Raw genomic sequence first — 15,724 nt, forward strand, 5'->3', positions numbered from 1 at the left:
GATGGTGTCGCCTGGTGTCACCCCCGTTTTGGGCAGGAGTGGTGCCGACGTTGGGGCCACGTTGGCTGACCCAACGGCATCCATGGTGGCGCCCACACCCACGGAGGTTACTAAGTGGGCGGCCTCCTCCATGGCAGACGTGGAACAGCCGGCCGAGGGCCGCATACCGCTGGTGGAGGTGGTCATGATCGCGCCAAGCCAGGATTAGCCGGGCGCGGTCGTGGGGGCGCTCAAGGGCATAGTGCAATCCATGCCACCAGGGGCCCAGGTGGATTCGCCCGTGGCGCTCGATGCGGCCTAGATGGAGGAGGGTCCAGTCGAAGGGTCCTCGAGTGCGGCGGTGGTGCCACACAGGGTCAGGAGGGAGCCATCCCCGACCCCTTTGTCAGGAGGAAGACGCTCCCCCATGTGGGGGGAGCCGCCGCTTCAGTGGATGGCCGCCCAGGACCCGACGTCAGCTCTGTTCTCGCTCGATGATCATTCCGAGAGCATGGAGCAGGAGGGTCTTGACATCGGAATTTTGACCATGCTGAAGGCCCTGGACCAAGCCAGAGGAGCCCTGCATGAAATTGTCTTTCCTACTACCCAGGTATTCGCTTGATTTTCTTCTTTCTCCGCATGTTTTTGTGTTTTCGCATTTCTAATTCCAGTCTTCTTCAGGTTCTTGTTGCTCATAGCTAGAATAAATCCCGATTCCTCCACGAGCAGAAGGTAGAGTGGGATCGCCTCTCCAAGGAGGCCCGGCTGCGAGCAGACATGGCCGCACAGCTTGCTACTGCCTAGGAGCGGGAGGCCCAGGCACGTCAAGATGTGGAGGAGGCCCACGGGATGTTCGAGGATTTGTTGGCGAGGTCCAAGCTGGATGGGGAGGAGATCACCAAGCTCCAAAAGGAGTGAGACGAGCTACTGCAGAGGAATGCCGCGGTTAATGAGAAGGCCGGCAAAGTCCTGAAGGAGCTGGAGATGGAGCAGGACCTCTGGCGGAAGGCCGAGAGTAGGGCCACGGCCCTTCAGCAGAAGGTGGACAAGGACGTCAAGGTGGTCCGCTCTCTCCGAGTGGAGCTCAGTGACGCGGTGAGCCGATGGTTGAGCGTCGAAAATGTCTCCGTCAAGCTGGAAAAAGAGGCTGCCTATGCATGAAGGGCCCTTCAGGTTGAGAGCAATGAGCACGATCTTCTGCAAGCTATGGTCGGGGTGGTCCATAATGCCCTGAAGGTGATGGAGCCGGTGGAGACCAGCCCGCTCGTGGCCCGTGCTATAGGTATCACGGCTCGGGTGGGCCAGCTTGAGGAGAGTGCCTTTCACGCCAGGATCACTCAGGCCTTCACCGTCGCCCATGCTCATTACGAGAAGGAAATCAACCTGAAGGTGATGAACGAAGGCTTCCCATCCACCTACGAGGATGATGAGCTGGAGGAAATGGAGAAGATGGTTGCTCCCCTTGCGAAAAACCTAGCAGATAATCTGAAAGAGATGGTTCTCCCTTCATAGGAGTAGTTAGTCGAACAATTTTGAGAACAACTTATATGTAATATGTGGACAAGTGTCGGTATTTTTCGAGTCTAGACGCGGTTTCATGATTTTGCGTCATAATTTTGTTTTGTTTGATTTTTTGCGATCTTACCAATCTGTTCCCCCAAATTATGCCGCTAGTCCAGATGCGAGGAGAATGTTTTGAAAGAAAGAAAGGAGGTAGCCGTACCTTAACCAGTCCCCGAGTAAGGTCTGACCCCCTACATTTGCTGGGGTTGGGGGTTACTGGAGATTGGAACTATGGTTTTGGTGATAGGGTCGACGAAATCCTTAGATGACTTTGCAATATTCCCCGCCCTGTCTTCCAACAGAAATCCCCAACTGGGGATTCTATGGGCTCGGCAAGGTGGGGCTTTCAAACCTGTGTCCCTGTATTAATTGGCTCGAGCCCCCGGGCCTTGTTAGGGTCTGATAGGGGTCAGCCATAATTTGCGTGTTACCCCATCCTCGATTTTCGCAATCGGAGGGGTTGAGTAAACGACACTTGCCTCGATGGCTTGAGTATCACGCTCAACAAGGTCACTAATGGGTATGTTCATGTGGAATCTGGGTCCATCATTTGCTGATGGCGTTGGCAAAGCCCTCTGGTGGCACTCCACAACTTCTTAACCCGCCTCCTGGCAGATGCCTGAGCCGTTCGATAGGCTCAGGCGGCCCGATGGCCTCTCCTCGATGGAGATTCTATGAGTTTGGCTCGGGGTTAGAATTGAACGAGAAAAGGTCGAGACATCCCTGTCCGCTTCTGAGCGGGCTTGGGTAGGGCCGCTAGGGCTTGTCTCGGTTATTTCTCCCTGGCTCTGTTCGGCATGAGGCGGCCTCGAGCCCTTCGTGGGTCGACCTTCGAACCTTGGCCTGTGGTCGCCTATATCAAATGAGGCGACGGCCGTTTCGTGATGCAACACAAAGCATTGGGATGTTTTGCATATGTATAATATAATTGAAATGAAGGCGGGGTCGGTAACGTTACCTTGGCGGTATGAGTGACGAAAAGCTCCTACCAGATGTGTCCGTGCGGGGTTTGGACCCTGATGTTTGCGATGAGGTTGGAGTAACCTGCATAAGAATCGCTATTCTTTGTTTTTCGTATCTTGGTGGCGGTCCGAGCCATTTAATTAACTTGGGCAACCTGATAGCTTCTCCTTTGGGGGAGATTCTGTAGGCAGACCCCTCCAAACCCTTCTTGAGAAGGCAGACGTCGAAGCTAGAGACGCGAGGGGCGTTGAGCATGATTTTTCTGGTGAACAGAAACACCGTAGCTACCGAGGCGTAGGGTCTGCTAGTTTGTCCAGTTTTACTCAAAGTTTTATGCCCATATTTCGCGTCCTTAGTTTCAAGCGTACGGAGGGGGTCGGGTGAGGAGGATGTCTAGATTGGTAGACATCCTCGGCAGCCCCTGAAACAACCCCAATTTCCATGAAGAGAAATCCACAGAGTTGAAGTGTAATAAGACCATAGTAGATCATATTACCCAAATCCCAGTCGAATATCACATCCATACAACGATAATATCAGAGTTCAAATAGTGCAGAATTACGTAAATTATTACATCGCCGCATTGGCGGAATCAAAAGTAGCATTCATTCAGAACAACTTGAAGATAAGATCGCCAAACTCGAGTGTAGGCATGAACCCCTCAACCGTCAAACTCCTCCGAGCTATACTCCTCAGCAGAACCTATATGCCAAAATTTATCAGTACGATTTGTACTGGCCACTCCCAACCTTATGAGCATTGCTTTGTGGAAATTGGATGCAAGTTGGACATAGTCAATGGAACCTATAAAGCTGGGGTTTCCTATGCATTAGCATATCAAGTAATTAATAATAGTTTGTCAAGTTTTAACACCATTCCCACACACATTCCACTCCATTCCCTTTTCTGAGCCAGGTTTCGATCCTGGGAATCGACTTACCACCATCTCCACACCATCACCATACCATAACCATACCATCGCTTAGTCGACAGGCCAACTCCCTCTCAGCACTGTCTTAAGGCCCGTAGCCCCTGGCTACGACTAAATACTCACTCACAGGGGGAGAAAAGAAGGACTCATCTCTTTATCTAGTTTAAGCGAAACCCAGGAAAGGTCCATAGCCAACAAGTTGGCACATGTATCGATCGATCAACCATACACTCTGTAGAGGTTTTACATAACCACAAGATCTGCCTTCCTCGCTGACCGTCATCAACTGGGCTGATTTCGACCGCTTGCTAGCCTAGGATAATGCCACTCTACCATTCAGCCCTAGTACACCCCATGTCTAGTCTGGGGTGGCTAAAATTGTGAGTCATGAGCCGGGTCCACAAGGTCTCCATGAAGTCTTGGAAGGGTGTGGGGAATCCTCCACGCCCCGTACCTCCCTCGTATTGTCTACTATCAACCTAGCAGTAGTGGCAATATCCTACCAAGTAGTCCGACCGTCCCGCACCATATAGGGCGAGTGGTACGTAAGGCTTCCTGGTGAATCTGAGTACTAGTAAGTCCTTAGGGATGCCTAAGCCAGAATGTCTTCATCAGGGTTTCCATTTATCGTGCCACCACAGCACCTCCATCCCGGGCTCCTCCCATCACAGGTTCACACCCAGGACCACCTCATATACCATTTAACCACCACAGGTATCCATTCCAAGGGTGCCTAGGTAGCACCACATGGCATGACTTGCCCCAGGCTCATCGTATACTCCAACTTGGTCGACACAATCCTCACCCTCCACACACCCAAGTCACACACACAGCACTCTCCCTGTAGTCCAGAATACACCATGCATTAATGTAGTATAAGCATAGTAGAAGTACAAGCAAATAAAATATAGTAGTAAGTGTGTGTCTAGCCCAATAGTAGGGTATGCAGGGGTAAGGTTGCATCAAGGTAAAGGCTATCAAGAAAGCATACTACCATGCAAGTCCTATCACAGTATGATTATAACAGTAAAGTAAAGCAATAGCAGTTCTACATTAGCCATGCGTAATAGGTGCTACGAGATTGGGTGGGATGTGGCACCTTCAGTGTAGTTGTCTCCGTACTCCTCACAGTACTCATGATCCTCGTATGTCTATTTCTCCTCCGAGTCTACAAACGATCGCATTATAGTCGCGTTAGCGACATCTATAGAATAGCACAAAGAAGCAATGAAAATTTAAAAGAACCAAATGTACTCAAACATGGGTTCATTGCATGGAGCTTGATTTTAGATGAATTTTGGTCCTGGTTTTGTATTTTTCTGAGGTCATATGAATTAGTTATGAATTTTCGAAGTTTAAATCTATTTCTGAAAATGGAAAAAGGCTGAATTAATCCTGGGCTGACACGTGTCATGCTATGGTTGGTCCACGTGGCTTGCTGACGTCAGCATGACATCAGCATCATAGTTCCGAGCTGACAGGTGGGGTCCCACTAACGTCAGCATGACGTCATTAACGTCATCCACTCCGACAGGTGGGGCCAAAGGCTATTAGGTCACTGACAGGTGGGTCCGGTCAAAGTCAACATTGGTCAATGGCGAGTCAATGATCAACGGTCAATGGTCAATAGTTAGGGTCACTGACATGTGGGTCCAGGTTAACGGTCAACATGGCCGGGTCTCAAACGGGCTTCGAGTTGGGCCAGTCTGGGCTGGGCCGGGCCGAACACATGGCACGCTATGACGCTGCCACATCACGGCCATGGGCTCTTATTAGGCTTCATCCACAGCATGGCTCACACCATGTGACTCACGGTGGACCAGCGCTCATGGTCCATGGACTTACGGCAGGGCACATGGTGGACCAAGTCCACCGTCTCTTCTCCTTGGCTCGGCTCACCTGCACTGAGCTCATGCATGGGTGGCCGGTGAGGGGGTGTTCCCCTGTTTTTCTCCCGCGGTGGTGCTCCTACCGGTGGTGAGCTAGCTGTGAGCCTTTGTGGTGGTGCTAGTGCCCAATTGGGGAGGGGAAAGGCTACCCTAGGCTACGGCGACTATGATGGTGGAGTCCAAGTGGCAGCCGAGGCTCACCAAGGCGCTAGCCACGGCGAACGGCGGCTCAACAGTGCTTGCCGGTGGTGAGGTCGCATTTGCAGGCTCTTCGGTGGCTCGACTGGGTAGATGAGGGCTCCTATGGTTTCGTGGGTGCACGACGAAGGTGTCTAGGGCTCAGGGCGAGGCTTTGGACCCTTGGGTGGCCAGAAGGGATGTCCCGGTGGCCACGGCGACATAGTGACGATGGTGAGGCACGCGGGTGAACCACGGGGCTCCAGCGGGGTGGTCACGGCGTGCGTGTGAGTTACCCGTGGCTTCAATGAATGGGACGGGTGAGTCAAGGAGGCACCAGGTGCTCCTAGCAGTACTGACCATGGTGGTCGGTGCTCTGACCAGTGGTTGGGTGCTCGGACCGGTGGTCTGGTGCTCAGACCGGTGGTCGGGTGCTCGGACCGGTGGTCTGGTGCTCCGGTGCTGGCTGCGCCATGGCAGCGGCATCGTGAGCATAGCATGCATGCTTAGCTATGGTGTCCAGGGAACTTGGAGAGGTCAACAGCATCCAAGGGCTCAGGGATGGTCATGGTCAACATGAGTGTGCTGTGCTGGTGTGCCTAGAGGCTGGGAATGGCCTTGGCCTATGCGCTCATGGTATAGAGCGCCATGGTCGGAGCAGCAAGGTCCAGTGGCGAGCAGGGAATGAACCGGGGCTCACCGTAGGTGTTGTGGAAGAGGGGATAGCGGTGCAGTGACGAGTTGCAGCCGTGTAGCTCCAGAAGCAGTGCCGTGCGGTGCTGACCCGCGACCGTGATGATGATGACGGCGTCGCCCTCGGCTCCGGCGACTTCGGCAGCGTGCGGGGCCTCTGATCCTCCTCTCACGATCTCCTTCACGGCCCTCTTATCTCAATGTGGTGTGGCTACTGGGCCACCAAGCGATGGTAGAGGCTGAGGGAGAGGCTAGGGCACCGAGCGTGAGCGGCGTGCGGGCTGGCTTTATAGCCGAGCGCCATGCCTCCCATGGCGGATGGCATCATGCGGTGGAGGCATGTGCATCACATCAGACGGTGGTGTGGGGTTGCGTGGGCACGGCACAAGGGGACTGGGTCATGCCCCGGGCATGACCCCCTAGCCCACCCCTACCACTGCTGTCGGGCGCCGGTCGCGTAGGCAGTTGAGGCGTGGGTGAGGAAGACGACACTATAGATAGGGGTGGCTGACATGCGGGGTCTAGCGGGCAGCGGCTGCGAGCGAGGTAGACGGGTGCGCGGGCGATGCGCTGGGCCAGCTCATGGGTCGTGAAGCCGAGCAGCCTAGGCTGCGAGGCCTTCTTCCTCATTTCCTTTTTCTGTTTTCTTTTTCTTCTTCCTTCATTTGATTTCAAATTTGGTTTGGGTATTTTGAATTCAAAATGGGTGCACCAAATTTATTGGAGTTGTTAAGCATATCATAACTCAAATGTAAATCCAAATCACATTTCGAATTAACAAAGAATGCAATACTTTATTTGTTAGAATTTAAATAAATGTAATTAACTAATGACATGCCATGCATATGTGTTAACTTGGGTTGGGGTTAGACTTAATGCATCTCTTAGGTTGGGTTTTCTATACATGACACTCATCATCACATGGGTGTTCTAAAAAAAATTTGTAGTTGGTATTTTTAGTGTGTGGATTTTTGGGTTGTTACAGTCCTACCCCCTTAATAGAATCTCGTCCCTGAGATTAAAGCGTAACTTACTCTTCAAAAAGGTAAGGATATCGCAGTCGAAGGTCAGACTCTTTCTCCCATGTTGCTTCTCTCTCTGTGTGATTGCTCCATTAGATCTTGCACATAGGGATAGTCTTGCTTCGGGTCTCTTTGGTATCTCTGTCCAGAATTCTGATAGGATGTTCTCTATACTCAAGTGTATCTTGAATGTCAAGTGTATCAGTTGGGACTACTTCATTGGGCACCCTCAAACACTTGTGTAGCTGAGAGACATGGAATATGGGATGTACACCCACCAATTCCTCGAGTAGCTCAAGTTTGTAGGCGAGCCTTCCAATCCTCTTGCAAATCTTGTTTGGGCCAACAAATCTAGGGGCAAGCTTTCCTTTCACATGGAATCTGATAGTCCCACATAGCGGGGATACTTTGAGATAGACAAAGTCCCCCACATTAAACTCAAGTTCTCTTCTCCTTTTGTCAGCATAGCTCTTGTATCGACTTTGAGCAATTCTCAAATTCTCTCTTACTTGAGCAACTCCTTCTTCGGCATCTTGAATCTTAGCGGAGTCAAAGAACGATCTTTCTCCTGGTTGGGACCACATCAAGGGTGTCTTACAAGGTCTACCATATAGAGCCTCAAATGGTGACATCTTGATACTGGCTTGGTAGCTGTTGTTGTAAGAAAATTCTGCATAGGGTAAGCATCTCTCCCAATCAGAGCCATAATTTAGTACACTAGCACGAAGCATGTCTTCTAAGATCTGATTTACTCGTTCAGTCTGTCCATCTGTCTGTGGATGATAAGTGGTACTAAAGTCAAGTTTGGTTCCAATGGACTTGTGTAGGGCTTCCCAAAATTGAGACACAAACTGAGGGCCACGATCAGATACAATACTAGAGGGAGCTCCATGCAGTCTGAGAATATGTTCAATGTATAGATCTACTAGTTTTTTGGCATTGGTCTTGGTCTTTACTGGTACAAAGTGAGCAATCTTGGTCAAGCGATCAACAATCACCCAGATGGAATCATTGCCTTTCTATGAACGAGGCAATCCAACTATGAAATCCATGGATATGCTCTCCCACTTCCACTCGGGAACGTCAAGAGGCTTTAGCAAACCTGCAGGCCTTTGATGTTCAGCCTTGACTCTATTACAGGTGTCACATTGTGCCACATGTCCTACAATGTCTGTCTTCATGCCTTTCCACCAAAAGTGTTTCTTCAAATCTTGATACATTTTTGAACCTCCAGGGTGAATACAGTACTTAGAGTCATGAGCTTCTGACAAAATTTCCTCTTGTAGCACTGGGTCAGATGGAACATAGATTCTGTTCTTGAACTAGATGGTTCCTTGGTCATCTTCATGGTGGTTGGTCTTATAGCCTAGTTTCATCAGACCACAGAGATATTCGATTTCTTCACAATCTTTCTGAGCTTGATGAATGCATTCTATGAGATCATACTGTATGTAGAGCTCATTCAACAAGCCATGCGGTAGTATCTCAAGTTGGAAATCATCAATCTCTTCCTTGAGTTCAGGTGGTACAGATTCAGTGATCAAAGTGTGATAGTAGCTCTTGCGACTGAGAGCATCTGCGACTATATTAGCTTTTCCCGGATGATAGTGAATTTCTAGGTCATAGTCCTTGATCAACTCTAGCCAATGGCATTGCCTCATGTTCAAATCTTCTTGAGTGAAAAAGTACTTCAAGCTCTTGTGATCCGTGTAGATATCACACTTGTTGCCTATCAAGTAGTGTCTCTAGATCTTCAGGGCATGCACAACTACTGCTAACTCAAGATCATGAGTAGGGTAACGGTTCTCGTGTTCTTTCAACTGTCGAGACGCGTATGCTATCACTCTTCCATCTTGCATCAATACACAACCAAGTCCTTGACGGGATGCATCACAATAGACTATGAAATTTTTGCCGATATCAGGCAATGCTAGCACAGGAGTTGTGGTAAGCTTCTGTTTCAATTCCTAGAAGCTTTGTTCGCACTCGAGCATCCATTCAAACTCCTTGGTCTTCTTTAGAAGATTGGTCATAGGATGGGCTATCTTGGAGAAATTCTCAATGAATCAGCGATAATATCCAGCCAATCTCAAGAAACTTCTGACTTCTGTCACATTACGGGGTTGATCCCACTCTTTCATAGCTTCAATCTTGGCTAGGTCAACTGCGACACCTTCAGCTAATAGTACATGGCCTAGGAAGGCAACTTCCTGTAGCCAAAACTCACATTTGCTAAACTTTGCATAGAGCTGATGTTGGGCTAATTTCTCGAGCACAGTTCTCATATGATATTCATGTTCTTCAGCGGTGGGTGAATGGACAAGGATGTCATCAATGAATACCACCACGAACTTATCTAGTTCATCCATGAAAACCTTATTCATCATGTTCATGAAGTATGTGGGAGCATTCGTGAGTCCAAAGGACACCACAGTGAACTCAAACTGCCCATACCTAGTCACAAAAGCTGTCTTCAGGATGTCACTCTCTCAAATCTTCATCTAGTGATAGCCAGATCTGAGATCAATCTTGGAGAAATACTTGGCACCTCGAAGCTAATCAAGCAGATCATCAATTCTTAGCAGGGGGTACTTGTTCTTGATGGTGACTGCGTTCAAGTTCTGGTAATCAATGCACATTCTCATTGAGCCGTCCTTCTTCTTGACAAACAAAACAGGGGATCCCCAGGGTGAAGCACTAGGTCTAATATATCCCTTTGAGATGAGCTCATCAAGCTATTTCTTGAGCTCAGCTAGTTCATCAACTGACATGCGATAGGGTCTCTTGGCAATGGGTCCCGTTCCCGGCAACAGATCAATGATGAACTCTACATCACGGTCTAGTGGCATACCCGGTAATTCTTCAGGGAATACATCATGATAGTTTCTGACTACTAGCACATCATGAACTATCTTCTCCTCTTTTTGTGATTCTGAACTTGTTTTAAGGGCACATAGGATAGAGGTGGACTTTCTAGACTAGGGTTCACATCTAATGACTTGGCCTGATGGGTGGGTCACTTGGACATATCTAGGTGAACATGATATGATACCTCAGTGAATGGTTATCCAATCCATACCTAAGATGACATCTAGGTTAGTGGAAGGTAAAAGGGTTAGGTCAGCTTTAAAGACAAGACCCTTAATGGTAAGACTCACTCCCTTACAGATGTGGGTGCATTTTAGGTCTCCTAACGGTGAACTGGTGATGATAGGCTTTTCACGTGGGGTTATAGGCAGGTTATGCTCTCGTGCAAACTTGGATGACATGTATGAACAAGTTGCTCTAGAGTCGAATAGAACTGATGCAGTGTTGCCATTAACTAAAAACATACCGTACACCACGTCAGGGGCAGCTTGTGCTTCCTCAGTGTCTAGATGGTTGAGACGTCCATGAGTAGCAGATCCCTTGAACTGAGACTTCTGAGCAGCTGAGTTCTATGGGCACTCAGTGGCTTTGTGACCTAGTTGGCCACAAGCAAAGCAGGTGAAAGGCGCACCGCCTGTAGGGGTTGGTGTGGGTGCCTTCCAGTTTCCAGTGCTTGGTGCGGAGCGGTTCTGTGCTGGGCGTTCATTCGCTGAGCAGGGACAGTTGAAATGGTCTTGAGTGTAGCGGTTCTATGCATAACGGTCCTGGTTGTAACGATCCTGAGTAGGGCAGGAGTATTTGGCGGTGTAACCTCCACTACCCCTACTCGATCCAAGGTTGTCATCCCTGTTGTGGCAAGAGTGCTCCCTGGATGGTGCATCTCTGCGAAACCTCTTGCGATCACGTCCATGGAAGGACTCCTTAGGCTTACGCTTCCTCTTCGTGTACTCTTCTCCAGCTTCAGCACAGTCCTTCTCAATCTGGATGCAGTGATCCACTAGAGCACGCAATGTGTTACTCTCAATACCGCCAAACTTTAGCTTGATGTGCGGGTTAAGTCCCTTGCGGTAATAGTACAGCTTCTCTTTCTCTGAGTTCACAACATAGGGAGGCGCATAGTGCAGAAGGTTAGTGAAATGGGTAGTGTATGCAGTCACCCTGTCCTTTCCCATCTTGATGTTGCGGAACTCCTCGGCTTTGGCCTCCATGATACCCTTGGGAATGTGGTACTCAGTGAATGCTTCAGCGAACTCATCCCACGAGATGTGGGCAGGGTCCTCATGGGAATCACTGAAACTATCCCACCAGGCGCATGCTGCACCTATGAGCTAGTGTGTGGCTGCTCCAACACACTCATCGTCGGTGAAAGTAGTGAGGTTAAGCTTCTTCTCCATCTCCTTGAGCCAGTCATCGGCTACAAGTGGGTCAGGGTCGGTGCCATCATAGGTAGGTGCCCTTAGCTTCAGGAATCCCTCTAGCTTCCTTTGGAAGTCATTCTGCTGACCTCCCTGGCGATGGTTTGCTCCTTCAACAAGAGCTGCAAGAAGCTGGGTCTGCTATGCCATCACTTCTGCCAGGTTTGGTGGTGGTGGTGGAGGAATGTTCTCCTCAGGCGGCGGAGTATTCTCCAGGTGGAAGGGTATCCCTCCACATCCATAGCCATGGCCACGACCATGGTTGTTGCCACCACGTCCCCCATTTGGTTCAACTGGTTTAGGGGTGGGCGCACATCCACGGTTCATCAGGCGATTAGATCGGCGGTTCAGCATCTACAACACGGATCATAGTGAATTTTTAGTGCTTGTGCCATAAGTGCTTATGATTCAATATGATTACATTATTTTGATGATTTAAAGAGAAACATTTATACTATCTAACACTCATTACAAAGAAGCAATAAGATCCATAAAGATGCAATAAGATCCAAAACATTCATTACATGGGTTTTATTACATAGCATCATCTCCAGTAGCAACACTTGAAGACGTGTGACAATCATACTATGCATAATGTCTCATAATACATCTCATAAGGGGTACATCATGGGGTACAACTTATGGAAGCTACTAACATGACTCATGACCATGCAGGGTCATCTACTCTAACTTGTACACCGTAGCTAGGATACGACTGTTCTCGATCTTGATCTCCTCGTTAGACTTGTGAAGTCAGGACATGTACTTTAAGGCCTTGGTGAGCTCCTCAGTAGGCTTGGCTCTAGGTAGGGTAGGGCAGGCGTCTAGGTTACGGTGAGTAGGGGCTAACTCAAACTCCCCTATCCTAGGCTTTGTCTTGCTGCAAATCTCCTTAGGTAGATGATCCCACATACCTTTTATCTCCCTGAGGCGCTTCCTGTCATACTTCTGCCAGGCCTATTGAGTCCTCTCACACTTGTCCTGTAGGTACTTGTTCTACCTGAGTGCCTCGATCAGATGACCCTGGTTGTGAACGGCCTACTTTCTGAACTCTTCTAGATCTTGAGTCATGGTCTTGTTTCGAGATTGGATCTTCAGCATGTCAATCCCCTTGGATCTCTCTCTGTCTCCTCTATGGTTGAACTCAGCCTTCTTGTCATCCAACTCACTCTACAACTCCAAGACCTTGCTGTCAAGGTAGCAGTTCCTATTGCCTAGGTCGGCTGCTTTGTCCTATAAGTCAGCGATCTTGGCTCTATGGACTTCCTCACGACGGTTGAGCTCGTCCTATAGCTTGGCAACTGTCTCTAGTAGACTAGCTTGCTCCTATGCTCCCTGCGAGTCTCGCTCCTGGTACTCCCACCAGAGGGCCTGGTCCTGACATCTCCTCTGCTCCAGCTGGATCACGTACCTGTCCTGCTCTAGTAGGTGGATAGCTGAGACACAAAGGCATCTATCCTCCTCGACAAGGATAACTTTGCCTGCTGCGAAACTCTGCTCACTAGGGTTAAGGCTAAGGTCGAGGGCCTGGGGAAGTAGATGGAACTCTGTTGTCTTTAGGTGCTCGTAGTGGTCCCTCATCACTCTATGAAGTGCCTTGTGTGAGATAGCTCGCAGTCCCTCCTTGACGGTGTCCTCTATAGTCAACTCAGTGGAAGCTGGGACAGAAGGTAAGGTAGTGCTAGCTAGGAACTCGACTAAGGTGACAATTGGTCCTTTGATTCCTCCTTCCTGAGCTGGCTTCCCGGTGCAGGTGACCTTGACAAGCTCATCGGGGACTCCTAACGTGATGAGAACTCGATAGAGGGTCTGTGCAAAACCCCTAAGCTCACGTAGGTCAAAGGTAAGCTTGGCGTGGTCTAGAGGTAGCAGTCCTAGAGGTGGCCAGTCGATGTTCATTGCCATCTGCATGGTTGAAGGAATAGGTGTTAGCAGGTCAATAATAGATAAGCCTTGCATAAAAAATAAATGTAGGGTCAGTATATAACCGAAAGAAGGGCTATCCATGTCCTATTCCATCGTCCATTTCTAAGGGTTTTGTCCTATGGTCAAGTATGGCTCTGATACCAACTAAAATAACCCCAATTTCTGTGAAGGGAAATCCACAGAGTTGAAGTGTAATAAGACCGTAGTAGATCATATTACCCAAATCCTAGTCGAATATCACATCCATGCAACGATAATATCAGAGTTCAAATAGTGAGGAATTACGTAAATTATTACATCGCCGCATTGGCGGAATCAAAAGTAGCATTCATTCAGAATAGTTTGAAGATAAGATCACCAAACTCAAGTGTAGGCACAAACCCCTCAACCGTCAAACTCCTCGGAGCTATACTCCTCGGCAGAACCTGTATGCCAAAATTTATCAGTACGATTTGTACTGGCCACTCCCAACCCTATGAGCATTGCTTTATGGAAATTGGATGCAAGTTGGACATAGTCAATGGAACCGATAAAGCTGGGGTTTCCTATGCATTAGCATATCAAGTAATTAATAATAGTTTGTCAAGTTTTAACACCATTCCCACACATTCCACTCCATTCCTTTTTCCGAGCTCGGTTTCGATCCTGGGAATCGACTTACCACCATCTCCACACCATCACCATACCATAACCATACCATCGCTCAGTCGATAGGCCAACTCCCTCTTGGCACTGTCTCAAGGCCCGTAGCCCCTGGCTATGACCGAATACTCACTCACAGGGGGAGAAAAGAAGGACTCATCTCTCTATCTAGTTTAAGCAAAACCCAGGAAAGGTCCATAGCCGACAAGTCGGCACATGTATCGATCGATCAACCATACACTCTGTAGAGGTTTTACATAACCACAAGATCCGCCTTCCTCACTGACCGTCGTCAACTAGGCTAATTCCAGCTGCTTGCTAGCCTAGGATAATGCCACTCTACCATTCAGCCCTGGTACACCCCATGTCTAGTCTGGGGTGGCTGAAATTGTGAGTCATGAGCCAGGTCCACAAGGTCTCCATGAAGTCTCGGAAGGGTGTGGGGAATCCTCCGCGCCCCGTACCTCCCTCACACTATCTACTATCAACCTAGCAGTAGTGGCAATATCCTACCAAGTAGTTTGGCCGTCCCGCACCATATAGGGTGAGTGGTACGTAAGGCTTCCCGGTGAATCTGAGTACTAGTAAGTCCTTAGGGATGACCAAGCTAGAATGTCTTCATCAGGGTTTCCATTTATCGTGCCACCACAGCACCTCCATCCCAGGCTCCTCCCATCATAGGTTCACACCTAGGACCACCTCATATACCATTTACCCACCACAGGTATCCATTCCAAGGGTGCCCAAGTAGCACCACATGGCATGACTTGCCCCAGGCTTGTCATATACTCCAACTTGGTCGACACAACCCTCACCCTCCACACACCCAAGTCACACACGCAGCACTCTCCCTATAGTCTAGAATACACCATGCATTAATGTAGTATATGCATAGTAGAAGTACAAGCAAATAAAATATAGCAGTAAGCGTGTGTCTAGCCTAATAGCAGGGTATGCAGGGGTAAGGTTGCGTCAAGGTAAAGGCCATCAAGAAAGCATACTACCATGCAAGTCCTATCATAGTATGATTATAACAGTAAAGTAAAGCAATAGCAGTTCTACATTAGCCATGCATAATAGGTGCTACGAGATTGGGTGGGATGTGGCACCTTCAGTGTAGTCGTCTCCGTACTCCTCATGGTACTCACGATCCTCGTTTGTCAGTTTCTCCTCCAAGTCTGCAAACAATCGCATTATAGTCACATTAGCGACGTCTATAGAATAGCACAAAGAAGCAATGAAAATTCAAAAGAGCCAAATGTACTCAAACATGGGTTCATTGCATAGACCTTGATTTTAGATGAATTTTGGTCCTAGTTTCATATTTTTCTGAGATCATATGAATTAGTTATGAATTTCCGAAGTTTAAATCTATTTCTGAAAATGGAAAAAGGCTAAATTAATCCTGGGCTAACACGTGTCATGCTGTGGTTGGTCCACGTGGCTTGCTGACGTCAGCATGACATCAGCATCACGGTTCTGAGCTAACAGGTGGGGTCCCGCTAACGTCATCAACGTCATCCACTTCGACAGGTGGGGCCAAAGGCTATTGGGTCACTGACAGGTGGGTCCGGTCAAAGTCAACATCGGTCAACGGCGAGTCAACGATCAACGGTTAACGGTCAATAGTCAGGGTCACTGACATGTGGGTCCAAG

This window comes from Miscanthus floridulus, chromosome 7 (assembly GCF_019320115.1).
Source record: "Miscanthus floridulus cultivar M001 chromosome 7, ASM1932011v1, whole genome shotgun sequence".
Taxonomy (NCBI): Eukaryota; Viridiplantae; Streptophyta; class Magnoliopsida; order Poales; family Poaceae; genus Miscanthus; species Miscanthus floridulus.